The sequence below is a fragment of the Equus asinus genome, chromosome 24 (genome assembly GCF_041296235.1).
Source record: "Equus asinus isolate D_3611 breed Donkey chromosome 24, EquAss-T2T_v2, whole genome shotgun sequence".
In the NCBI taxonomy this organism is placed as follows: domain Eukaryota; kingdom Metazoa; phylum Chordata; class Mammalia; order Perissodactyla; family Equidae; genus Equus; species Equus asinus.
Window position 1 is genome coordinate 54831485 of NC_091813.1, and position 26193 is coordinate 54857677.

At 37.5% G+C, this 26193-nt stretch overlaps 1 protein-coding gene, 1 long non-coding RNA gene and 1 other non-coding gene across 11 annotated transcripts in view; 2 read left to right on the forward strand and 1 right to left on the reverse strand.

Annotated features, from left to right (window-relative positions):
• Positions 1-319, reverse strand: part of TBC1D32 (TBC1 domain family member 32) — a 178783-nt gene extending 178464 nt beyond the window's left edge. For all 9 annotated transcript variants that reach the window (XR_011497821.1, XR_006519202.2, XR_011497822.1 and 6 more), the window contains exon 1: positions 151-319. The gene's annotated coding sequence lies outside the window, so the exon portion shown is untranslated. The remainder of the gene's footprint in view (positions 1-150) is intronic.
• Positions 15-25197, forward strand: LOC123280357 (uncharacterized). The gene is made up of 4 exons (XR_006519204.2): positions 15-253; positions 2656-2775; positions 13460-13557; positions 14512-25197. It is a non-coding gene; the product is annotated as an uncharacterized lncRNA (long non-coding RNA).
• Positions 18075-18269, forward strand: LOC123280523 (U2 spliceosomal RNA). Its single transcript, XR_006519461.1, has one exon. It is a non-coding gene; the product is annotated as a U2 spliceosomal RNA (small nuclear RNA).
• Positions 25198-26193: the final 996 nt, after the last annotated feature.

Here is a 26193-nt window from a genome sequence, read left to right on the forward strand (position 1 = left end):
CACCCATTACTACGAGCCTGAGCAAACGCCGCGCAGTGCGCACGCGCGCCCCCAGCCAGAACCGCCCGCGCGCGGCGCCGTTCCCCGGGAGACCGCGGCCAGCGCTAGGGGGCGGGCCCGCGCGTCCTCCAGGACAGCAAGGCTCCTTACTTTGAGGAAGCAGCCTCTGCGAGGACCTGCCTTTTGGACTCCTTGTTACCGGCTTTCAGCACCAACAGAGCTCCAGCTGCCACGACTAACAGCAAAAAAATAGGTACTGGGAGGCTCTGACGGGCTGGCCCGACGGCGGGACGTCAGCGCTACGCGTGACGCCACCACGTTGACGTGGCGTCCTAGGCGGCAGGGTGTGCCCTTGGCGACCTGCCGGGGATACTGGAGGGAGGTATACGTGTCGCCCTCTCCGCAGCCGCTGGGTTGTGGGTGGGAGGGAAAAGAGTCCGAAGAGAAAGGGTCAGTAAAAGAAAGATAATAGAAGGGAAACTGAAAATAGCCTGAAAAGCTTTCACTGAGTGAATAGTATTGAAATGTTGCAGCGCTGTTTTCCGCTAACAGCTGACATCTATTGACTCCTCCTCCTTTCCAACACCTTGCTAGGAGTTATGAAGAGGAGGACGCCCTCATAATCTAACAGACGGAAACAGAAATCTACGATTGCAACACAGTGCAATTAAGTATAAGGCTAGAGAAATGCGCCACGTAGGTGCTGTGGGAGCCCACAATCACCTTTTAACCCGATAGAGTCGGTCGATGAAAGAAGCGAAGACAAAATGCAGTGGAGATCCAAAGGATGGGGACCCCAGAGAGTGTAGCGTATTCCCGGACTGGGGTTAGTAGGGTTATACAGAGGAGGAGAGGAGGCAGGAGAAGTAAATGGGACACGTCTGAAAAGGTCATATTTGGCACGTTTAAGGGGTTAGACATTTATCCTGCAAGTAGTAGGACACAGTTGAATTCCAGAGAGACACCATGAGATATGGTATATGAAGATCACTCTGCAAGAAGTTGCAATGGATAATCGTTGTCCCACGTCCAGTTCCCAATCTAGATAAATCCCCAGTCCATGGTCATCTCCAAACTACAAGGAGCCATCCCAGCAGAGTATTAGGATCAAATCCTGGTGGTTACAAATTTCAGTGACAAAAACTTTTATTGAGGGGCTGCCCGGTGGCGCAGCAGTTAAGGTCGCACGTTCTGCTTCTCGGTGGCCTGGGGTTAGCCGTTCGGATCCCGAGTGCAGACACTGCACGGCTTAGCAGGCCATGCTGTGGTAGGCGTCCCACATATAAAGTAGAGAAAGATGGGCACGGATGTTAGCTCCGGGCCAGTCTTCCTCAGCAAGAAGAGGAGGATTGGCAGATGTTAGCTCAGGGCTAATCTTCCTCAGGAAAAAAAAAAAAAGGGAAAAAACTGCAAGCTAGAACAAGGTAACCATTTTAAATTCACAAAATTAGCAAAGTCTTAGAGCCTACATATATTTAGAGTTGAATAACATGCAATGAAATGATTACTCTTTTACAGTATTATTAGAAGTGCAAATAAGCAAATCTTGGAAAGGAAAGTGGCTATATGTATCAAGAACTTTAGACTCAGTAATTCCCTTTCTAGGAATCTAGTCCAAGGATCAGAGATGCAGTTGATGGATTTATTATAAAGAGGTTTACAGACAGGTTATTTGTAACTTTAAAAAGTTGGAAAACTTCCTAAATATTTTATAATAAGTTGAAGGTTAAATAAATTATGGCAGCCATACACTGTTAATGTCAGCCATCTAAAAAAATGTTACCTATGAATGTTTAATAACGGGAAAAATATTCACATTTTAAGGGAAGAGTTGGAACATAAAATTATATATATTCACTCAATGTATATTTATTGTGTCTATAATGTGCAATGCATGCTTATGTACTAGGCAATACATATATATATCACAATTACGTGTGAAAATTTCTTTTACCACTATTGTGGTTTTAACATATATATATTCTGGATCTAACAAACTCATAGTACAGGTGTGATGGTATAAGTACATTAAATCCTCATGCACTATAGAAGAAAGCCAATGGATTATATCTAAAGTTGATAAAGTGGTAAATTATGGCCTGCTTGTATTATATTGAATTAATAGGAAAACTATCAAGACAAATAAAAAACATTTGAATACGGTTCCCTCTGAGAAGTTGACATTACAATGGAATTGGGCAGCAATGGGGCAGAGGCACTTGACTTTTGCTATAACTCCTATGACACTATTTGATTTTCATTAACGTATATTGTGCTTTCATTTTATAAACAGAATGACTTTTTAAAAGCTGGGAGTACATGGGAGCCCAGTAACAGCACTCCTCTTTCCCACCCAAGGTCAGAACTAGCTGAGAGGTAAACATAGGACCTAGACAGCTGGAGATAAAATATCAACTTCGTTAACAGTTTAATTGAAGGGTGTGATTTTGTGTCAATGGCACAACAGGCTTGCTAATATTTCACTGTTAAATTAGCCTTTACCCACCCAGTCACTTGTATAGCTGTAAAATAGCAGGCCACTTCACAAAGACAGGCAGAGAACAGAATATAATGCATGCTTCCTGCACATAGGCTGAGGCTAAAAATCAGAGGGAGAAAGGAGTTGAAGCAAATGTATTCTGTTTCTTCTTCCAGAGTCGCTCATCATCTCTCACTCACTAGCCATCAACTAATCAAACATATGTAAGACATCGACTACGTGCTAGGTGCTTGCTACATGCTGTGCTAGGCCCAGTGAAGAGCAAGAGAGGGAAGGTGAGTCTACTGGCCTCAACAGCTCACAGTCTGTTGAGAGAGATGTGTGACATGTAAGGGAGATGTAGAAATAATAAGACAAGATGGTACATATCATCTTGAATGATTCCCTCCAGTTCTAAGAATCTGTGTTTGGGGAGACCTTTCAGTTCATCAGTTTGTCCATATAAAGATAGTACTTTTGTTGACTTTCCTTTAATCTTGGCATATAATACTTGCGTTATCTAAGTAAAGCTGTAATAGTCTGCAGCTGCCTGTATTTAACCCTTTATTACTTTTGAAATCTGTTTTCCAGGCCAGTTTGTTCATACATAGATTGAAAATAGCCTTTGTGTTCTGTGATATTTAATTTTTTGTGGTAGTTTTCAAATTTATTGATATGTCTCTCAGCGATAAAATTGATCATGTTCTTTCATTTCCCAGGCATTTTTTTCCATTGATACTAACCATGAACATTAGGATAGTGCATTTTAAAGATAGCAAGACATTAAAATAACATTTAAATTGGAAGAAGTAATCTATTTTACAGAATTTGATGAGTTTTTCTGTAAAAATTGAGTAATCGTTTTTCTAATACAGATATTAAAAGTTACTAATATAACTCAATAATATTCACAAAATTATAGTAAATTAAAAAATTATAGCAAAATGTCAAAAGTACTGTTAGGGTTCCAACTGGTGGTGTTGTGGTTAAGTTTGTGTACTCCTCTTCAGTGACCCAGGGTTCACCAATTCAGATCCTGGGTGCAGAGCTAGCATCACTCATCAAGCCATGCTGTGGCAGCATCCCACATAGAATAGCTAGGAGAACTTACAACTAGAACATACAACTATGTACTGGGACTTTGGGGAGAGAAAAAAAGAAGACTGGCAACAGATGTTAGCTCAGGGCCAATCTTCCTCACCAAAAAAAAAAAAAAAAGTACTGTTAGACTATCAATAGTAAGCACAGTGATTTTTCAAGCTTTTTTAAAATCATTTCAAGAACTTATTTTACTATTAAGCAAGGTCACCTCTACCTTTTTTATAACTAGAAACACCCTATAAGAAACATTTTACTAGATTTTTATGATGTGAAAATTATTTGGCCTGTTAAATATGGCAACTTCAAGGTATGCATTTATTTCTGCTCTATGCAGAAACCCCACTAAAATGACGATAAAGGAGTGCAAGGGGGCTGGCCCCATGGCCAAGTGGTTAAGTTCGTGCACTCTGCTTCAGCGGCCCAGGGTTTTCCCGGTTTGGATCCTGGGCACGGACATGGCACTGCTCATCAGGCCATGCTGAGGCAGCGTCCCACGTACCACAACTAGAAGGACCTGCAACTAGAATATACAACTATGTACTGGGGGGCTTTGGGGAGAAAAAGCAGGAAAAAAAAAAAAAAAGAAGAAGATTGGCAATAGTTGTTAGCTCAGATGCCAATCTTTAAAAAAAAAAAAAAATACAAAAGATGTAAACCAACAGGGACACAGAGAATATCAAGAGGAGATAGAGAATCTGATTTGTTCAAATGTAGAGACTATAGGTGAGGGTTTACCTTCTCAGATATAGGCTGACAGTCCTGGGAAGAATCTTTAGAAGTTGTAGGTGAGATTTAACTTGAAGTCTAAGCTCATCCTATACAAGGAAGCATATTTTAGGAAGAATACTTATGGTTCATGTAGATAAGAATTTTTCATAAGTCACATTACATTATTAAAGAAGACGGAGTGGAGTGGAGGCCTTATGTGTGTTCTGAGTGGCCAAGAGTTTATTGAGAAGTCAGGCTTCATTAAACACCAAGAGACAGTCAAGGGAGAAGTTTATGGGTCCTCTGAGTGTGAGTGAGGACTTATCCTGAAGTCAGACCTCATCAGACACAGGCAGATATACTCAGAGAAAAAGGCTTTGGGGTGCAAGGAATTTGAGCATGGGTTTACTGAGATGTCAAGGGCAAACTAACTCGAGAGGGAAACTTTATTTGTTTAGGAAAGTTATTAGCTATCCACGAACAAAAACAGTTCTGGGGGAGCCCTGGAGTCCAACTGAGCAACACAGTGGCACACAAAACCCCTGAGAATAACTGCACAAGAAGAGAAGTAAGACAGCTTCGTTTTGCCTTTGTCATCTCATCCCCCAAGCTGGCATTGCTCAATACCAAGGGGAAACTTTCCTTCTAGAAAGAGTTCCCCTCACCAGGGAAGGAAAAGCAGAGTGAGTGACCAGCTTGCCCAGCCTTTGGGGGCACATATGAAGTTCCTCTTTAGGTTTCACCCCACCCAGACCTGCAAAGCGGAGACTTAAAGAGACCGTAGAGACGGCTAGGGACAAGGAAGAGAAGCAGGGGTTACCGATAGCAGCCATGCAGTGGCAGAGACCATGGTTCACAGCGACTTGTTCTACAGGTGAACGCAGCGTATTTCACTACTGAAGAAACCCATAAGCAACACACCAGCCACAGACTCCCTACAGTTTTCACCATCTTTTGCCCCACAGGTAATCACATTCACTGATGCCTGCCAATTGAGTCTCTCCCCTTCTCCCTTCCCACACCCCCATCAGAGCCCAAGAATCACACTGCCAGGGGCTGGCCCCGTGGCCGAGTGGTTAAGTTCGCGCGCTCCGCTGCAGGCAGCCCAGTGTTTCGTTGGTTCGAATCCTGGGCGCGGACATGGCACTGCTCATCAGACCATGCTGAGGCAGCGTCCCACATGCCACAACTGGAAGAACCCACAACGAAGAATACACAACTATGTACCGGGGGGCTTTGGGGAGAAAAAGGAAAAAATAAAATCTTTAAATAAAAAAAAAAAAAAAAAAAGAATCACACTGCCAGCCAGCCCAGGCCTCTACAGCTGCCCTACTGTAAGATGGCAGCCTAGCCCCCTGCAGCTGAGTCCTACCCCTATACACACACTTGGGGTTAACCCCTCCAGCTGTGCACTTGCACACTGCCAGCCTGACACTTGTCATCAGCATCCACTGCAGTACACATGCCTGGGGGAGACACGCAGACATGAGAGAGTACGCTGACTGCCAGGATCCCTGCAGCTGCTCGTGGGTCCAGAGCAGGCCCTGTCTTTTGTTACGGGCCTACACCACCATGCTCTGGTGTCTGTTCTCATCACTCCTATTCAACATAGTACCAGAAATCCTAGCTAGAGCAATTGGGCAAGAAAAGGAAATAGAAGGGATCCAAAATGGAAAAAAGGAAGTAAAGTTGTTTTTGTTTGCAGATGATATGATCTTGTATAGAGAAAATCCTAAAGAATCCACTAAAAAACTGTTAGAACTAATAAATGAATTCAGTGAATTTGCAGGATACAAAATCAACTTACAGAAATCAGTTGTGTTTCTATACACTAACAGTGAAATGCCTGAAAAATAAATAAAGAAAACAATCCCATTCCCAATAGCATCAAAAACAATAAAATACTTAGGAATAAGTTTAATCAAGGAGGGGAAAGATCTGTACACTGAAAACTGTAAGACTTTGATGAAAGAAACTGAACACACAAGTAAATGAAAAGATATCCCACGTTCATGGATCAGAAGAATCAGTACTGTTAAAATTTCCATACAACCTAAAGCCATCTGTAGATTCAATGCGATTCCTATCAAAATTTTGATGGCATTTTTCACAGAAATAGAAAAAACAATTTTAAAATTTGTTTGGAACCACAGAAGACCTGGAATAGAAAAAGCAGTCCTGAGAAAGAGAAACGAAGCTGGAGGCATCACACATCCTGATTTTTAACTATACTACAAAGCTATAGTGATCAAAACAATATGGTTCTAGCATTAAAGTAGATAACATAGGCCAGTGGCAAAGAACCAAGAGCACAGAATTAAGCCCTCACAATGTGGTTGACTAGTATTTGACAAGAGAGCCAAGACTATTCAATGGGGAAAAGATAGTCTCTTCGATAAATGGTGTTGGGAAAACTGGATAATCGCATGCAATAGAATGAAATTGGAGCCATATCTTACACCAGTTACAAATCAACTCAAAATCAGTTAAAGATTTAAACATAAGAACAGAAACCAGGGGCCGGCCTGGTGTCACAGCGGTTAAGTTCACACATTCCACTTCTCGGCGGCCCAGGGTTTGATGGTTCAGATCCCAGGTGCAAACATGGCACTGCTTGGCAAGAGCCATGCTGTGGTAGGCATCCTATGTAGAAAGTAGAGGAAAATGGACATGGATGTTAGCTCAGAGCCAGTCTTCCTCAACAAAAAAGAGGAGGATTGGCAGTAGTTAGCTCAGGACTAATCTTCCTCAAAAAAAAAAAAAAGAAACCATAAAACTCCTAGGAGAAAACGTAGGGAAAATGCTTCTCCACAATGATCTTGGTAATGATTTCTTGGATGTAACACCAAAAGAAAAGCAACAGAAGCAAAAATAACAAGTGGGGCTGCATCAGACTATAAAAAACAGCAAAAGTAGCAATCAGCAAAATGAAAAGGCAACCTATGAAATGGTAGAAAAATAATTGCAAGCCATGTGCCTGATAAGGGGTTAATATCCAAAATATATAAAGAACTCATAAAACTCAATAGCAAAAAAACAAACAATCCAATTAAAAAATGGCCAGAGGAACTGAATAGACATTTTCCCAAATAAGACATACAAGTGGCCACCAGGTATGTGAAAAAGTGATAAACGTCACTAATCATCAGGTAAATGAAAATCAAAACCACAGAGTAGCTATCATCAAAAAGGCAAGAGATAACAAATGTTGATGAGGATGTGGAGAAAAGGGAACACTTCTGCACTATTGGTGGGAATGTAAATTGGTGCAGCCACCATGGAAAACAAGATGGAAGTTCCTCAAAATATCAGAAATAGAACTACCATATGATCCAGCAATCCCACTTCTGGGAACATAACCAAAGGAATTGAAAACAGGATCTTGAAGAGATATCTGAATTCCTATGTTCATTGCAGTGTTATTCACAATAGCTAAGATATGGAAACAACATAAGTGCCTGTCAACAGATGAATGGATAAAGAAGATGTGGTGTATATATACAATGACATCTTATTCAGCCATGAGAAAGAAGGAAATCCTACATTTGCGACAACATAGACAGACCTTGAGGGGATTATGCTTAGCGAAATAAGTCAGACAGAGAAAGACAAATACTGTATGATAGCACTTAGGTCATGTGGAACCTAAACCTAAAAAAGCTGAACTTCTCTAACAGAGTAGAGTGGTTGTTACCAGGAGCTTGGGGGAGGGGGGCAGGTACAAATGAGAGATGTGGGTCAAAGGATACAAATTTCAGTTATAAGATGAATAAATTCTGGGGATCTAATGTACAGCACAGTGACTATAGTTAATAATGCTGTATTATATACTTGAAAATCGCTGAGAGAGTAAATCTTAAATGTTCTCACCACACACACAAAAAATGGTAATTATAGATGTGATGGAGGTGTTAGTTAAGGTTATAGCGGTAATCATTTTGCAATATATAAGTGTACTAAATAAACACATTGTACACCTTACACAATGTTATATGTCAATTATATCTCAATAAACCTGGTGGAACAAACAAGAATGGCAGACCTAAAGAGCAGCCAAATTGGAATAAAGGGCAAAGTAGTCTTGGAATGATTTCTACAAAATAAAAATGGTAATGAGAAATTAACTGAAGTGTTTGACCACATTGAGATATCTTACTTGCGGTTATCTTGGAGAATTTGGAGAAAATTAGTGATAGGAATATAGAAAAACAAACCCAACAACAACAGCCACAACCACAACAACAAATAAGGCAAGCATTGACTCCTGGAAAAACAAAACGTTGTACAGAAAAGTAGATATAATCATAACATTCTATGTGGCTTGCTGTTGAACAGTATTTCCATATCACAAAAATAGAAACAATGGATGTGGATTTCATTAAAAATTGTGATATAACTATATAAGTAGATGAGGTGGGAAATACATATATTATTATAGGTGACATCTTTGTCTTCCATATTAGAAAGTCAATATTCATTTAAAATTGAAAAAAATCAACAAATGGCAGAATATATATTATATTTAAAAATATGGAGGTAAATCAGAAAAGAAAAAAATTAAGTATTGAAATTGCTTAACTTTCAAGGAAATCACATGTCAAGGATGGGAAGAGACAGGGGTGAGCCTTAGTGCTTATTGATTAGAAGCCTTGTATTATTTGCCTTTTTAAACGATATACATATATTACTTTTATTTTTAAAAAATTATATTTAAATATACATCTTAAATTATATTTAAGATGTATATTTTAAATCATGAAATGACTACAAGCAAGGATATAAAAAGATAACATGTAAAATTCAGGTCCTCTATAGGAGCAGAATCTACAACATGTTTATCTAAGATGGAATTCTCAAAGCGCTTTCAGTGAAATTCAATGCCATATTGAAGTTCAGAATTTCTCCTACCAAAGCCATATAGTATCTCTACTTTTATGATAATCGTTTTCTTGCTTTTCTTTATCTTTGTGCCATCAAAGGTTTTATCCCTAACCAACAGGATATTGAGTATTGCCTGTTTTTGACTTTATGTAAATGAACCCTAGTGCATGTAGTCTTCTATGACTTGCTCCATTTGCTCATATATGTATATATATTTGTGAAATTAATCCAAGAAGATGTGTGGCTGCCATTAATTTTTTTGCCACTGTATACTACTCCCTTATTTACCTATACCACATTTTTTGTTCAATCTCCCCTTGATTGACATTTGAGTTGTTTCCATTTTCTTTTTGCCATTGCAAACAAGACTATTAAATCGTATAGAATTGCAATTGCTTTTTTGCATATTAATTTTGTATCCAGTGACCTTATTAAAATCTTTTCTTAATTCTAGTAATTTATCTATAATTTTTTTTACTATTCTATGTCTATTCATAACATTTACAAATAATGATATCTTTGTTTCTTTTTCCCATCCGTATCTCCTTTATTTATTTTCCTTCCTAACTATAGGGGCCCTCTAGTATATATTGAGCCTGAGGGTCAGATTTTGGTTCAGATTCTCAGTTATGGCTTTTTACCCTTCTCAGTGCAGCACTTAAATTCAAGAAAGTTGATTTTCCTTGTTATCTTCTGGGGAGTGAGGTGGGTGGAGAGAATTTAATGCTGGCTCGCCATTACACGTTTAGCCATTTGATATCCCAGTTTTATGGGGGAGGAGCGTCCTCCTATTAGACTCCTTATCTTGGACAAGTCTTGCATTGTTTCCTGTTCTAATACCCGGTGGGGACATGGAGAAAGGTGGTTAGGGAAGAAGCCATTTCTCCACTTCAGTTTCTGAGTTCCTGATTTTACTTAGATAATTGACCTGAAATTTTCTTACTTTATTGTCAGTTCATTGATGCATTTAAGAAAATTTTATTAAATATATTTTATTAGAAGTATTTAGTTGTTTTTGTTGGCAAGTCAATCCAGGCACCTGCCTGCCATGTTCCGAGAAACAACCAGATGAGTTTTGGAATTAAGAGAACAAACCAATTGTTGATTCTTCAGACAAGATGCAGGAACTAGTTTAAGTGCACCCTTTGAAGTAAGGCCAATTTTGTAAACAATTTTGAAATTCTTTCTCAAAAAGTAATGACAATGCCAAGATTTTTTTCTTTTCCAACAAAAGGCATATACTACATTTCTACAACAGGTTGTGAAAATATCAAAAGAAAAGGGAGTGCATTTGTTACACCCTAAGGTCATTTCTCCTAGTGAAAACATTATTACATTTTTCCAGAAAAATTATCTGCATGCCAATATGTACTATGCCAGTCAGTTACACATCAAGTTTTGAATCCCGAACACCCACACAAAGTTTTTCATACCTGGCTCTTGCTTCTCAAAATAACACAGTAACATTCCAGCATTCATCAGAGATCATATGATTCTTTTGTAGCCCGTTTAATGTACTCTTCCAAAATGCCAAATCAGAAACCCATAATGTCAGCAGAATTTGTGCCAGACACACATAGTTGTGATTACTTCAATAAGTAATGTTAATCTTAAAGACATTTGCTATTTTTTAGAATGACAAAAGGGCATTCATAAAATTTTTGTCTGATTTACTTTGTTTATTCTATAGGTGTGACCCTCCATTGTTTATTTGTTTTGCTATTTAATTCAATATTTGCTGAACCAAATGGCAGGAATTCTGAGTCCCATTTTATTGCATGGACTATAACTGAAGTTATCAGAGTTGAATCACATTCAGAAAAGGAATACAGTCACTAAAATAAATGACAATCTTCTTAATAACTGTAGAGTAAATTGGTAAAAATAATTTATTGTTTCAAAACCAACCATTCCTGAACTGTCAACTTCCAGAGGCAAGAATTCCTTTTTGGTATCTGTAGTGCCTAGGACTAACCCAGGCATGTGGGAGATGATAAATATTTATCAAATCAATAATAATGTTGAGGGATATAAAATAGAATTCCCCATTTGTATCAGGAAGAGAACGACATAGAGAAAGAAGATACGCTCTGGGATTTGATAGATCTGGGTTAGTTCATTAATTTCCTGACATTAGCAAGTCAGTTTCCTAATTTGTAAAAGGAGGATAATAATGCCTAAGTCACAGGGCTATTGTGGGGATTGAGATGGCACATAAGCAACTAGGATAGTGCCTGACACTGAGCTGTTACTCAGTAACAGTTAACGACTCTCCCCCACCCACATTTTCGAACGTGATTTAAAAGTTATTTCTGAAGTCTGGCCCTGTGGCATAGTGGTTAAGTTCAGGACACTGTGTGGTGGCCCTGGGTTCACGGGTTTGGATCCCAAGCACAGACCTACACTACCCATCAGCCATGCTATGGTGGCAACCTACACACAAAATAGGGGAAGATTAGCATAGATGTTAGCTCAGGGTTACTCTTCCTCAGCAAAAAACATACATATATATATTTCTTTGTCCATGTGGCATTGACTATGTTGCCTGTATCAGATTTCCATTTTGACACTTTTTCTTCTTTACGATAGCATTTCTCTTACAGTGCCTCATACCTTCTCTAGTTTCTGGCCAAATGGCGAGAGACTATTATTAAAAAGAAGGAGTACTGTGTACAGGGCTCCCAATTTATTCACTAATTTCATCCCTGACCATAGTTTCTTCATGGTAAAATAGAATTCATGTCAGTCTTGGTCATTTTTTTTTTTTTTTTGGAGGAAGTAACTCTTTATTACTTTTCCCCAAAGTTTGGCACCTGAGCTAACATCTGTTGCCAATCTTCTTTTTTTTTCTTCTTCTTCTCCCCAAAGCCCCCCAGTACATAGTCATATATTCTAGTTGTCGGTCCTTCTAGTTGTGCTATGTGGGACACTACCTCAGCATGGCTTGATGAGTGACACCATGTCTGCACCCAGGATCCGAACCGGCAAAACCCTGGGCGCTGAAGCAGAGCTTGCAGACTTAACCACTGGGCCATGGGGCTGGCCCCAGTCTTGGTCTTAACTACAGCAGGTATCACCTGAGTGGTAGTGGTTGGGGAGGGGGCTTTTAATACACTAAATATTTGAGATTTTGTGATCCAAATGTTTATCTTGAATAAATCAGTATAATATAAAAATATACAGTCTGACAACATGGAAAGTAATTTGAAATAATTCAACAAATTGAGAAGATAAATCACTCACTGATGTCACATTCAACTACTACCTCTCTAGCTGTCCTACAAATGCTTTCTGAGTTACAAGTGCTATCATAAGATAGTCGGAAATTCACAAATGGGACAAAGAAAAAATTACATTCACATTCATTCTTTTTGGTTTTTTTTTTTTTTGATCTACGTATAATACCAAGGGCACTAATAATATATGGATACAAAATATTCTTTTTGGCCTATCTGAAGAGAATAATGCTGTAGTCAGCTCTTTACTTGTCTTCCCTGTCATGAAATAAATATGTATATTTAGGAAACCAAAAGACTCGTTATCTATTGCTGCATAAACCTAGCATTTAAAACAATAAATATTTATCAGCTCATGATTTTTGTGGGTCAAAAGCCGGACATGACTAAGTTGGGTGCTTCTGCCTCAAGGTCGCTCACAAGGCTACAGTGAGTTAGCTGGGACCAGACACTAAAGGAGCATTCGTAGAACAGGAAATTTTTCTTGGAAATTAAAGGTACAATTGTCAAAATTTTTTTTTAAATCATAGAACTTCTAGATGTTAATGTCAAGAATATTTCCTATTATTTATAACAAAATTACAGAGTTGCATCACAGAAGAGAGAAGATAAGTTGAATGACCAAAACCCAGAGATCTATATTTGACCAAAAGAATTTTCAGAAGCAGAATAAAGAAAATGAATGAGAAGCAATAATTAAAAGTATAACTTAAGCAAAAAAATATCAGAACAAAAAGACATAAATTTCCACATAGAAAAGACCTGCCTAATGCCCTAAATGAATAAAAATATATATATGCACCAGTGGGCTAGAGGGGGAAAAGGTCACAGACAGAAGAAAAGGGATCAGATGCCACTAGAATTCCATGCCTATGACTCTATTCTACAGTCAATAGTTGAAGCTAGAAAATAACAGAAGACAAATTCTGAGGGGAAAATAATTTCAAGTTTGAAGTATACATATAAACTATCAATTAACTGTAGGAGTAGAAAAAATGACCTTTTCACATAAGCAAGTGCTCAAAAATTTTGCCTTCTATAAACCCTTTCTTAGGAAGCTATTGGAGAACGTGCTCTGCAAAAATGAGGCAGTCAGTCAAGAAAGTGAAAGACATGGAACCCAGAAAATATAAACTTCAACACAGCAAAGAGGTAAAGGATTTCTTAAATGATGGTGAGTGGATGACTCAGAATGACAGCTGTGGAGCAGGCACTAAAATTAACCACTCTTGGCTGGAGCAGGAAAATGGAGGGTACCTATAGTGATTTTTCTAAGAGCTAAAGGGAAAGGATAGATTTTCTGATGTTTTAAACCAAATCAAGAGTTTCTTTTAGCTTTTACATTTTGTTACAGAATTTAGGGAAGAATTAATGATAGTTATATAAAAACCTAAACCCTCCCCAAAATGAGGCAATTATTAACTCCAAAAGGAAATGTAACTCTTGTACAATTTATGACTCAGCAGTGAACAATATTTATGCATTTTGTAATAAAACACATGTAATAAACCATACCTATAGTCATAATAATGCAAAAACTAAATGTTGATTTAACCAAAAATTGTGATGAATATACTAAATGAATGGAGGGCAATTGTTAAAAGGTAGCTAAATCCTCTTCTTTCACAGTAGGGAATCAACTTATAATGCTAAAACTGAGAGATTAAGAAACAGGAATTCAAGCAAAAGTTTTAGAAATATAGGAGTAAATTCTAAAAGAAACAATTTCAGAGTTGAAAGTTTAGAAGAGAAGTTATCTGGGAGTGAGGAGGAAATGAACACTGCTACTTTTTATTATAAACCCTGTATTACTATTCAACTTTTAAATTATGCACATGTATTACTGTAATAAATATATATATGTGGCATATATGTTAACAAGTACAGAAATTAACCCAAAGTAGATCAAGTGAAAATACATTGCTAGGCTATGAGGCAATTTCAACCGAATTTAGCACTCAAAGCCAAGTTTCAAAGTCCGGTCGTTACTCTGGCCTGTCTTTCTTACTCTAAGGCCAGAAAGGTCCTTGCTCTACTTACATTTGTGTATGTTTTCCATTTTTCTCGTCACAGATTGCTTGTTACTTCTTCTCTTTGTCCCTACAGCTTCTGCTGGCTGGCTGCTCAGGCTCTCCAAGGAGCCAGCTCTGGCACTCACTCCACAAGAAGAATCCAGGATGCACAATTTTCAAACTGACTTCCTGTCTGTGTCCCTTGCTTCAAAGCCTAAACCCTGAGACTCTGAATGATTAGATCTATGTCCAGATTGTCTACCTGCCATGGGATCACACGGTATAAACACTACCGCTCAAGCCCATCACTTCAACGGGTTCTGAGAGGGGTACAATTCTGAAGACGAGGCTGCTGTTGAAAAGTCATATAGCCATACCTCGTTCACCTGCTCTAATTCCATCCCCACCAAACTATCCTTTAATCATTTGGTTTACCTTGAAGCTTGCCTACTGGGGAAAAAGGCCTTGGCCTTTGGGAGTTATGGTCTCTTTGGAAGTGAATAAATTGGCTTCAACAATATAAGCAAGAAAAGAGAAGATAAACAGAGAGGATCAATCTACAAAGAGGAAAATAGAAAAAGTACACAAAGGGAAGTACGGACAAAGAGAGAAAACTAAAAACTTTCTTGACTTTTCAGTTCTTGAGGTTTGGCTTTGCATCCTGAACTTCTTTCCATGAGATTTCCCTGGAGCCTGCAGATATATCACATTTTCACTTGATCTACTTTGAGTGAATTTCTGGTTTTTCAACTATGGCACATTGACAAAAATATTAAAAATTTAAAAAGCTTGAAACAGTGTGTCAGACCCTAGTGTCAGATTGTAGTAAATTCTCAGCATAGTGCTGTCCTATGAGGTTTCTTGGCAGTAAGCCATTTTTAGCTAACCATCCTCAACTCAATAATATTTATGGATTTGCTTATTCAAACAAAATAATAAAAAGTCTACAGTAATATTTTTACTTGTACAAAGAAAACTATATAAGCCCTGAAAATTTTAGTTAGCAATAAAATACGAAATGTTGTTACTGAATTTTGCTTCCTCAACCAATTATTTTTTTCTTAGTAATGGTAGGAAGGGTATGGAAGTGGTATGAATAAAATTATGATAAACCTAGCCCTTTTACATTTTACAGATAACAAAGATAGTGATAGAATCCAAACTCTCAATAACTTTAATATGTGTCATAGTGTCACACTGGCTTCCTGTGTAGTTTTCTCTGAATCCTGTCTAGACCTTCCGTCAAACGTCAAGATGCAGAACACAACATTGATGGTCATTAAGACTCATCACAATTTCAACTGCCTGCAGTAAACATCAGGGAAAGAATGATAGCATAGCATTGTAAATGCTCACATTAATGTAGCTACAAGGCAGGGCACGTGGATAGAAAAAAGTGCTTTTGGGGGCTGCCCCAGTGGTAGTGGTTAAGTTCACACACTCCACTTTGGCGGCCGAGGATTCATGGGTTTAGAGCCCAGGCACAGACCTACACACTGCTCATCAAGACATGCTGTGGTGACATCCCACATACGAAATAGAGGAAGATTGGCACAGATGTTAGCTCAGCAGCAATCTTCCTCACCAAAAAAAAAAAAAAAAATGCTTTAAAGACAAATAAAGTACAATGCTATCCGTTTATTAACTGAAGAATCAAGACCCCCCAGAAAAACAGTTTTGAAAAAATAGCTGAATTCACTGGATTCGAATGTTAAAAAAACAAAAAAGGAGAAGAAGAAACAAAGGAAAGGGGAAAAAGCATAAGGTAAAAGAAAATTTGTTCCCTCAAATTTAATCACAGTAAATGCAAACTTATACTGTTCTACCCAATGTCACATAATTAATTTATTCTATCAATACTTCATTATTTTTTTCTTAGGTTGGGAGAGGATGTTAATAATTCATAATATCTATGATAATGTTTTTAAATGTCTATCTTGTCCAATAGCCAGTGATCTGGAAATATTTGACTTTCCAACTTAGTAAACCAGTTTGAAAAAGCATATTTTATATGTTCTTCTGTTGCTTGCTAGTTAGCCTATGTCTACCAAAGTCGGGGCCTAGTTTTTAATATCAAGACAGAACTTCCTCAGGGCAAATTTTTTTTAAGACTAGTGATTTCTTTTTCAGCAGCACTAGATAGATCTAAAGAAAGGATCAGGATCCCAATCAAGAAAATACTCTGCCATCGGCTACTTCTCTACGCATTTCAGTATAGAGAAGACAGTCTCAGAGAACCGTGGGTAAAGAGTAAATGACAACCAGGATTCTGCTTGCTATTAATTGAGTATCTTGCTGTTTGGTTTTCTGCAGAACCAAAGCCTGTAGTTAATCTTGGCAGTTGAGAACTTACAATTGCCTCTGTCCACCTTATGTGGAACTCTTTGCTTCCCTTTGCTTTAAGTATTACAGAAGAGTAATTTCATATGGGTGCAAAAAGCGGCCAAGAGAAGAGACGCATAAATGTGATTGTATTAACTTGTGTATTGTCACTCCTGTGGTAATGACCATGGTAATGAGTGTAACTTACGACACAACTTTATATTTTGCATACATCTTCAATAGTTACTAAATGTTTCAAACAGGAATTAAGGATGGCCCTGGGGAATAAGTCTTAACGTCATCTGACAACTGGCTAAGGGTAACAGAATTTTCTTTAAATTGCTGAATTTTATAATAGTACTTAAATGAGAACTTACCCTCTCATGCAATAACGTTAGTTTTTTTCTGGGCCAACTTGTCTCACAGTTAAATATAAAGCACTACTTACACTCACTATGAGAAACTGTTAATATGTATTTGTGTTGGAAACAAGTTATATAGAGAAAAATTGAATGATTTATTTTTCCCTGAAGGTCTAATCCTCAGATCTACTTTAAACTGTTTTCTAAGGCAAAAAGTCAAGACAAATAATTCATTCTGATACCTAGCTGTTAAGGCTTTGAATAAGAGAAAGATGTAATAATCTGCAGCAAATAGTCAGATGTTAGGCTGAGGTTCCAAAACTCTTGGTATTGATTGTGTACATTTTTATTTCAGAGGATCAGTGTATTTCAGAAAAATGCCTCCCTGTGGTAGAGAATAACAACATAGCTCATAACTTTCTTCTAAATATTCAAATGAATGCTCGGAGAGACTTGTACTTAGCCCTTCAATAAGTTGTTTGTAAATATGAACCAAAAGAACCGTCAGTTTCATCCTGAGGACGAAATCCCTAGATTTTTTACTTGAAGAGTATTTTTTTTCCTCAAAGATTTTATTTTTCCTTTTTCTCCCCAAAGGCCCCGGTACATAGTTGTATATTTTTAGTTGTGTGTCCTTCTAGTTGTGGCATGTGGAACGCCGCCTCAGCCTGGCTTGATCAGTGGTGCCATGTCCACACCCAGGATTCGAACCGGTGAAACCCTCGGCTGCTGAAGCCCAGCTCCCAAACTTAACCACTTGGCCACCGAGCTGGCCCCGAAGAGTATTTTCAACTATTAATTTATCTTCATTTAAACTTCAGACGTTTTTCAAATGACTTCACCATCTGTAACTTATTTCAAAAATTATTCCCACTCTAAACACTCATTTTTCGGTGTGATCAGACAGTAATACAAAGCAATCAAACATTTTATCACTTGACAATAACTAAATGTTATATCAAATTATCCACTCATCGCTTCTAGGCCTTTTGGCTAAGATCAAGTGTAGTATCTGTTCTTATCAGTTTAATATCTGATACATCCTCTATCCGAGGACAATATATTAAATGGACGTTTGGAACAAGGAGATGGAATAGGAGCTTGCTTGCTCCGTCCACTCCACGCATCGACCTGGTATTGCAGTACTTCCAGGAACGGTGCACCAAAAAAAAAATTATCCACTCTTGATTCTGCTCTCTTGTGATGAAAGGATTATCAGCAATAAGCTATATAAGAGAAACTGTAAAGTAAGGGTTACTGAACTTGGTACTGTTCAGTATTGCTATCCTAACCCTCTCTTTCTCTTTCATGTTTCAACAGAATGTTTCAAATTAGCAAAAATTCTTCCTTCCTGAATTTAAAAAAAATCACTTAACTAATAAGACGTAAGTTCCCCATTCTCTCATTTTTGTTTAAACAAAATAAGGAATAAAATGATCTGAGATTCAAAAATAATTCAAAGATTAAAAAAGGATAGCTCAACTAAATATTCTGATGAAACAAAATTTTAATATTATTTTTGTCAACTTTTGGAAACAAAGGACACTATTCAAAACACATGTTTAATATACCTACCACTAATATGTAACTACTTTAAGGTGTAATATATCATTACTTTTTTACTAGAATCAATAGGTCTTTATTTTCTTTCTAAAAATAGATTGTCATACAAAACTTGCTATATGTCTAAAGAGGCCGCGATTTGTAGTTATAGCTAATTTTCCATACTTACTTTGCCATTTAATAGTAAGCATAGCAAGGGTTGAAAAATAAATACTACATATTTATATAAGCATATGTCTGTATTATCGTATGTTATGGTTCTTTTTCCTGTTTTACAACTCCATTTGTTGCAGAAAAAACATTAAAATATTTTCATATTCTCTTTCTTTCGCTACTCACTATGAATAATTCTCTCTTGCCTCTTAAACTCCTGGGTCTTGTGAGGATCAGGCTACCAGGTGAGGGAAGAATTGAAAGGAGTTTGAGCTAGTTAGATTGCTTTAAATTGGAAATGACAAAGAGTTGTTTGTAGAAGAAAATTATGAAAAAGAAGAAAAAATAAAGGAAAAGAGAGCAAGAAAGGTAAGGGTCAATTCATCTGGCTTGAGGGGATATTTTGAGGTGTTCTGAGGCTAGAGTTCAGGGTGAGCTGCTCTATCTACCATGTGGCACAGGACTCTAGGAAGGTGGGTGAAAAGGAAGATTTAAACCAATTTTGTTGTATATTATGACTGAAACTCCTCTTTGGTGTATTTCAGGGAGACAGTGGTAAATTTAGTTGCTTTCCAAATTTTTAGAATTGTTGTATGATGTTTTTTTGTTTTCCAATTACATACCGTGTTAAGGTTGCTTTCAGAGCGAGAGCAACGAGGTCTAGCTCTATGTGGATTATAATATAGATTATGGATTATTGCTCCACTAAGTGTAGATATTTAACCTGCAATTCCCAAGAAAATTAGTCTTATTTTTCAATTTCTTCCAAGTGTTGTTGTGAGCTATATAACATAATAAACCAGATTAGGAAGCTGATATATTCTGCAGCTTCTATTTGGTTACAAGGACCGAAAAGTTTATGAGAAAATATTTAAAACCAAAGTATATTACTACACAAATCAAAGCAGCTTGTGGCATGATAAGACCAAAATAATGCATAACTAACGTTTACTGAATGCTTACTCTGTGCCAGGCTTTGTTCTAAGCGGCTGATTGTATTAATTAATTTTATATGCTCACTATAACTCTGATGTAGAAGTAGGTTTTTCCTTATTTTTCCCAAAGAAGAAACTGAGGCAAGAAAAAGATAAATAACATGCTCAACGTCACACAACACCAGCAGGTAGATAGCAGTGCTGTATTCAAAAGCAGGCAGTCTGGTTCCAGATCCTGCCTTTTTAACCTCTGTGTTATACTATATCTTTAATCAAAGCTTATATTTAATCTATAAACTACAAAGCATTATATTACTGGTACTTGCCCAAACAGAAAAACTTAATTATTTCATAATAACAAAGCATATATAAGGAAATCAATTTTCACAATGTGAATTTCAAAACAATCCTATTCTCATACAAATAATATAAATAATATACTTTGTACTGTGTTTCGTTTATGTTCTACCCCCACCCATCTACGCACCTTGCTTTCTGGCTAGATCTGCCAGTGTTACTACTGAGTAATATACACAGAAATCTTGGTGTCACTTATTTGAGAAAAAAATAGCAAAGTCACTTTTTTCTGCCTTTTTTTCTTATGTGAGGGAAAAATACAGTGCCAGGGTGTTTCGGACTTATAAAGGGGAAATTTGACTAAGGGCTTCTAGGAGAACTTAGTTTCTGCCCATGTACAGTACAGAGGATGGAAGCTCTCTGCAGAGAGTGATGATAAGTAGACTGATAGATAATTATATATTACATATTGTAATTTATTTAATATATACTGTATATATTTGGCTCAACTAATAGATATAAGTCCTATTGTTGAATCTAGGTTGCTTCCTGAGAAAGTTGTATCAGATTTCCTCATTGTTGCTCTAGGGCCATAAAAGGGCTGACAGGTGTGAACCCTGGGAACACAGATGTCAGTTAAAATTTATGGTCATCTTAGAGAATAATGCATGTAACAGAAATGTGGAAATGGTCCCAGCAAGACACTGAAAGGGTCAATCTGTGGACAAGTATATCCCATGGTCACCATGGTAACAATCCTGATGGGATAGCTATGGAGCAACCTCTCCTTCATTCTCTCAAAAGACAATTCTCCTGGGGATGACCTGTACTGAGGTTTTACCAGGATTGTCTCTGTAGCTGTTGAAATAAAATTGCCACTTCCATAGGGAATTAAGTAGAAAACGACTTTCTCATGGAACAACAACCTAAGTCACTTCCAAATACCATACTTAAGGGACACTTTTAAGAATGGTGAGAGCATTCGTAACATTCTAAGAGGATGTTTCCAGAACCACCTAGACTAGGCTGATTTCCAAACCATCCTACGGCATTCTTCCATGGGACTCCCTAATGTGGAATTCAAAACCCAAGACCTTTTCAATGTGTAGGTGAGTTCATCCACAAAGTTATTTAGTTGACTCTGAAAACATCTTGTGGATTTTTTTGTGAGTGATCTTTTTAGTGTGGAAAGATGAATGCCTTATGGGAGACCTTCAGAAAAATCTCATTTGGGGAACTTGATATATGTGCTACCACCATGTAATGATTTTTTTCTTCACATGGGAAGTAGGTGAGATTAATGGACTAGTCTGTAGTTCTTGTTCAAAGAACTGTCAGGACCCACGACCCTTTCCTAGAATATAGACTGCTCTCTGTGCTGGGGAAGAGAGTTTCCTGCATGTAAATCCTCAGCTCAAAGAACTTTGTTTAGGTATCAGTCTTGCTTTTCTGTTTCTGTGAAGGATAAGGAGACACTTGCCCTCAGTGCCCCAAACGACGTATGAGGATTGTGAGTGGGTCTCACCATGGGCCCACAATTTCTTCCCTGAGGAAAGTAATGAAAGGGTTTGGAACACCTTCCCCCTTTTTGACATTAACCCAGTCCTGCTGGTGGAGGCTCTGCTGTAGGTGTCTATCAAGCCCTTTGTCATTCACTCCCACCTCTGGAACCCCAAACCATTTGGAAAATTAAAGAATCCCACCTTCAAGCAGAGGGCAGGAACAGAGCAGGTAATATCTGGATATCACTTATCACTGGACTTGAGATAGAATAAAGGGACAATGAAACTTTTTTGGTTGGTGTCCATATCTTGAGGACTTGTTATTGTTTTTCTCTTTGTGATATAACAGTTTCAACAAGCAGTCTAACCCCAAATGGAAAGTATCTCTCTTTTTGACAAGCCCTAGAACTGTACAACTTCTGAGTGAAATTCTCCAAACATTGATCCCATGTAAGTGCAGATCTGAAATAATATGATAAACAAAGACACAAAATAACAAATTAAAAAACAAGTTTAGATGACGGGGGAAAATCATGTGGAGTCTGTAAGACTAAAGGCAAAAGAAATTGTATATAAGCACTATACTCTAGTTGATAAAATTTTTCTCCACAGAAATGTAGGTCGACAATTCTAATACTGTTATACATGTGTGTTGGGAATGAAAAAATAAGTATATAGATGGCAGGTGGTGGGAGCCAGGTGTCTCACTGTCGGGGTGAGAGTTTACAGATGCACAAGGAGAGGAGGCTAGAATGATCCATGGGGTAATGGATTAAAGCTGGAGACATCAGTATGCGTACATGTTTAGTTTCATATAGATACAGATGGTTACATATAGAAATATTTGTAGATATGTGTGTATACACATATGCATTTCCTTGTTTTATCTGCTGAGAGGGGCTAGAAACAATGACATCCCAAAAGCAAAGAGCACACCTAACACTCAGATCTGGTTTCTAAGATCATTCTCTAGTAAAAGGAACAAGGGATCCTTGGATAAATGGCTGATTCTGGGACTGGTGTGGGCAATATACAACATGAACTGGATCATCTTGTGTCAGAAAGGAAGTGTTCAAAATAAAACACAAACTCGCAACGATGGGAGTATGTCAAAGGGCCACAGAAGCCAACTGAAAGAGCTCCCAATGGCCAAAACTGGCACAACTGGAGCAACCAAATAAAGTAGTATTGGATTATAACCCAATATAAAATAAATGTCCATGAGTCCATACTAACATAATTAATAATTGAATAAATAAACAAATTGGGGACAAGAGACAAATCTCTCACGCAGAAGAATTCCAAATAATTTATGTAGATACTCTGCCTTCAAGGAGGTGGAGCATAACTCCAACTCCTTGAGTGTGGGCTGTGCATAGTGACTTCCTTCCAAAATCTACAGTATGGAAAGAGAGAAATAAAGAGTAACTTTACAGTGGAGAAACCTGACAAATACTACCCCAGCCAGGTAAGCAAGGTCAACATCAGTAGTTTGTCATGTTGATAGTATGCACTCTTGATATGATGAGATGAAAATAGCACTTTACCTCTGAAGTCTTTCTCCCCAAACCCACAATGCCAGTCTAATGGTGAAAAAAATATCAGAAAAACTATAATTGAGGGACATTCTACAAAATACCTAACCAGTACTCTTCGAAACTGTCAGAGTCATCAAAAACATGTATGAGAAACTGTCACAGCCAAGAAGAGCTTAAGGAAATGTGACAACTAAATACAATGTGGTATCCTGAATGAGACCTTGGAACAATAAAAGGACATTTGGTAAAAACGAAGAAAATGTGAATCAAGACTTTATACATTTGTATAGACTTTGGTTAATAGTAACGTATCAATATTGGTTCATTGATTGTAATAAATGTACCTAATGTAAGATGTTAATAATAGGAGAAACTGGCTCAAGAGTATGTGGTAATTTTCTGTACTATGTTTGCAATTTTTCTGTAATTCTAAAACTCTTCTGAAAAATAGTTTATTAGAAAAAAGTACACATCTTACTGTAAGTGTGTCTGGTTCAATTTATGGTCCTTTTGCAAGCACTGGCAGCCTTCTCTTATTTAACATGTTTTTAACTGCTCTTACCAAAATAACAATTTAAAATTTTAAACAATTTTTATTATAATACATGGATCTTTAATGACAAAAGAAATACATACTCATTGTGATTGGTGAACTAGTACAGAGATATATAAAGATAAAGTTAATTATCACGCTGCTCCTCTGTCTTACATTATTAACAGTCAGGTGTGTACCCTTCAGACCATTCTTCATGTCATATAAACATTTGTTGTTGTCAGTGCCATTGAGTCGATTCTGACTCCTCGTGACCCCGTGTACAGCAGAGCAGAACGCTGCCCGGTCTTCTTGCACCATCCTCTCATCTTCCAGTGCTCTATCAGACAATGCTCTGCTGCTATTCATAGGGTTTTCAAGGCCCATTTTTTCAGAAGTGGGCGGCCAGGTCCTTCCTCCTAATCTGTCTGTGTCTGGAAGCTCCACTGAAACCTGTCCACCGTGGGTGACCTTGCTGGTATCTGAAATACAGGTGGCTTATCTTTCAGCATCACAGCAACACGCAGCCGCCACAGTATGACAACCGACAGATGGGTGGTACAGTTCCCTGACTTGGAAATGAACCAGGGCTGTGGTGGTGAGAGTATCGAATCTTAACCACTAGACCACCAGGGCTGGCTCATAAGGATATATATACACATATATATGGTTTTTTAGTGAATTATATTATATACATTACTCTGGAATTTAAATTTATTACTTCATGTCACATCATGCATAAACGTCCTTCCAGATAAATATGTAGTGTCAACTCTTTATAAAACATCACAAAATTCTGTATTATGGAAATCTTAGAGTTTATTCAGCCATAACTTTATGGGTCCTGTTCAGGTTGTTTCCAGTTTACCCTCTCCACAATTTAATAAATATCTCTTACAGATATCCTGCTACACTCATGCTTTTGTTTCTGTAGAGTAGATTCCCTGTGATGTATGGGTGCTTCTAATTTAAATAGATTTTCTAAGTTTAGTTTTCATAAAGTGGGAAATTAGCATTCCAACTAACAATGTGACTCTGTCCCTACATCCTCACCAAGCTGGATGTCTCTCTAGAGTTTTGCCAATTTGGTGAATGACAAACGTCCTCTCATTGTTGACTAACAGTGAGATTGAGCATCTTTTCATTTATTTATTTATCATTTGGATTTCCTCTTAGTGGTTTTCCCATTCACAATCTGTGCCCATGTTTCTTTTTCTACCGGATTGTCTCTGTTTTTTCTAAAGTTTGGAGATATTTTTATTTTAGGAGTATATATAGCATGGAGTTAATAACACGCCTACTGCAAAGAGTTATTGTGAGAATGAAATAATTCAATATATGTAAAGTATTTAGAAAAGTGCCTCGTTCATGGCAAGTGCTAGTTAAACATTAGTTGCTGTTGTAATTGCTACTACAATATTTTCCCCCAAATCATATTTTCTCTTTTGAACTTATTTGGGCTATCATTTACTATAAAACTTGTCTTTAATTTTGAGAAGACATATATGTCTACTTTTTCTTTGTGTCTTACTTAGAAAGATCCTCCTGGCCACTTTATATAAATTTTCTGCTATAATTTCATCTGGTATTTTTATTGTCTTTGTTTTAACATTTAGACTTTTAATCAATCTTGGATTTAGTTTTAATATGGGATGGGAGAGAAGTCCTGGGTTTTTTTTGACGAATAACCCATTATGTTAACATCATATATTAAATAAATAAAACTTTACCCAATTAATCAATATACTGCTATTGTAATATATTAATTTTCTGTATATTCTTGTATCTATTTCTGAATGCTTTATCTATGACACTCAGTTATTTCTTCTCATGCCAATATGTTACTGATTTGGTTACAGTGGCTTTATAGCAAGGGGTAATATCTAGTAAAGCACTTTCTCCATCATTGTTCTTTTTCATATTTTTCTTGTTTACCCCTGGTTATTTATTCTTCCATTTGAATTTTAAATAAAACTATTCTTTTCCTGTGGAGAATTACAAGGGAAGGAAAGGTGTTTTCTGCATGCCTTTCAGGAGACCACCCTGGACATGAACGCCATCCCTCACAACAGCAGCCATGATCACATGTCTTGCTTGTATCTACCACCTCTTCCTCTTTCCTCATCTTGCTCTCCACACTGCCACACTCCTACTTTCTGCCAAATAAACTCTTTGCCACCAAGACCTTGTCTTAGGCTCTGCTTTTGGGGGAACACAAAATAAGACACTTTTCTTTTTTTAAAATAAGAATAAAAATATAACTTTAGCTGATGTCAAAAAGAGGAAGATTGGCAACAGGTGTTAGCTCAGGGCCAAACTTCCTCACCAAAAAAAAAAAAAGGAAAAAAAAATTCTCTATTTTTAAAATATATTTTGGCTTTGTGTGTGTGTGTGTGTGTGAGGAGTGTAAGCCCTGAACTAACATCTATTGCCAATTTTCCTCTTTTTGCTTGAGGAAGATTATCGCTGAGCTATCATCTGTGCCAGTCTTCCTCTATTTTATGTGGGATGCCACCACGGCATGGGTTGACGAGCTATGCTAGGTCCGCACCCAGGATCCAAACCTGCAAAC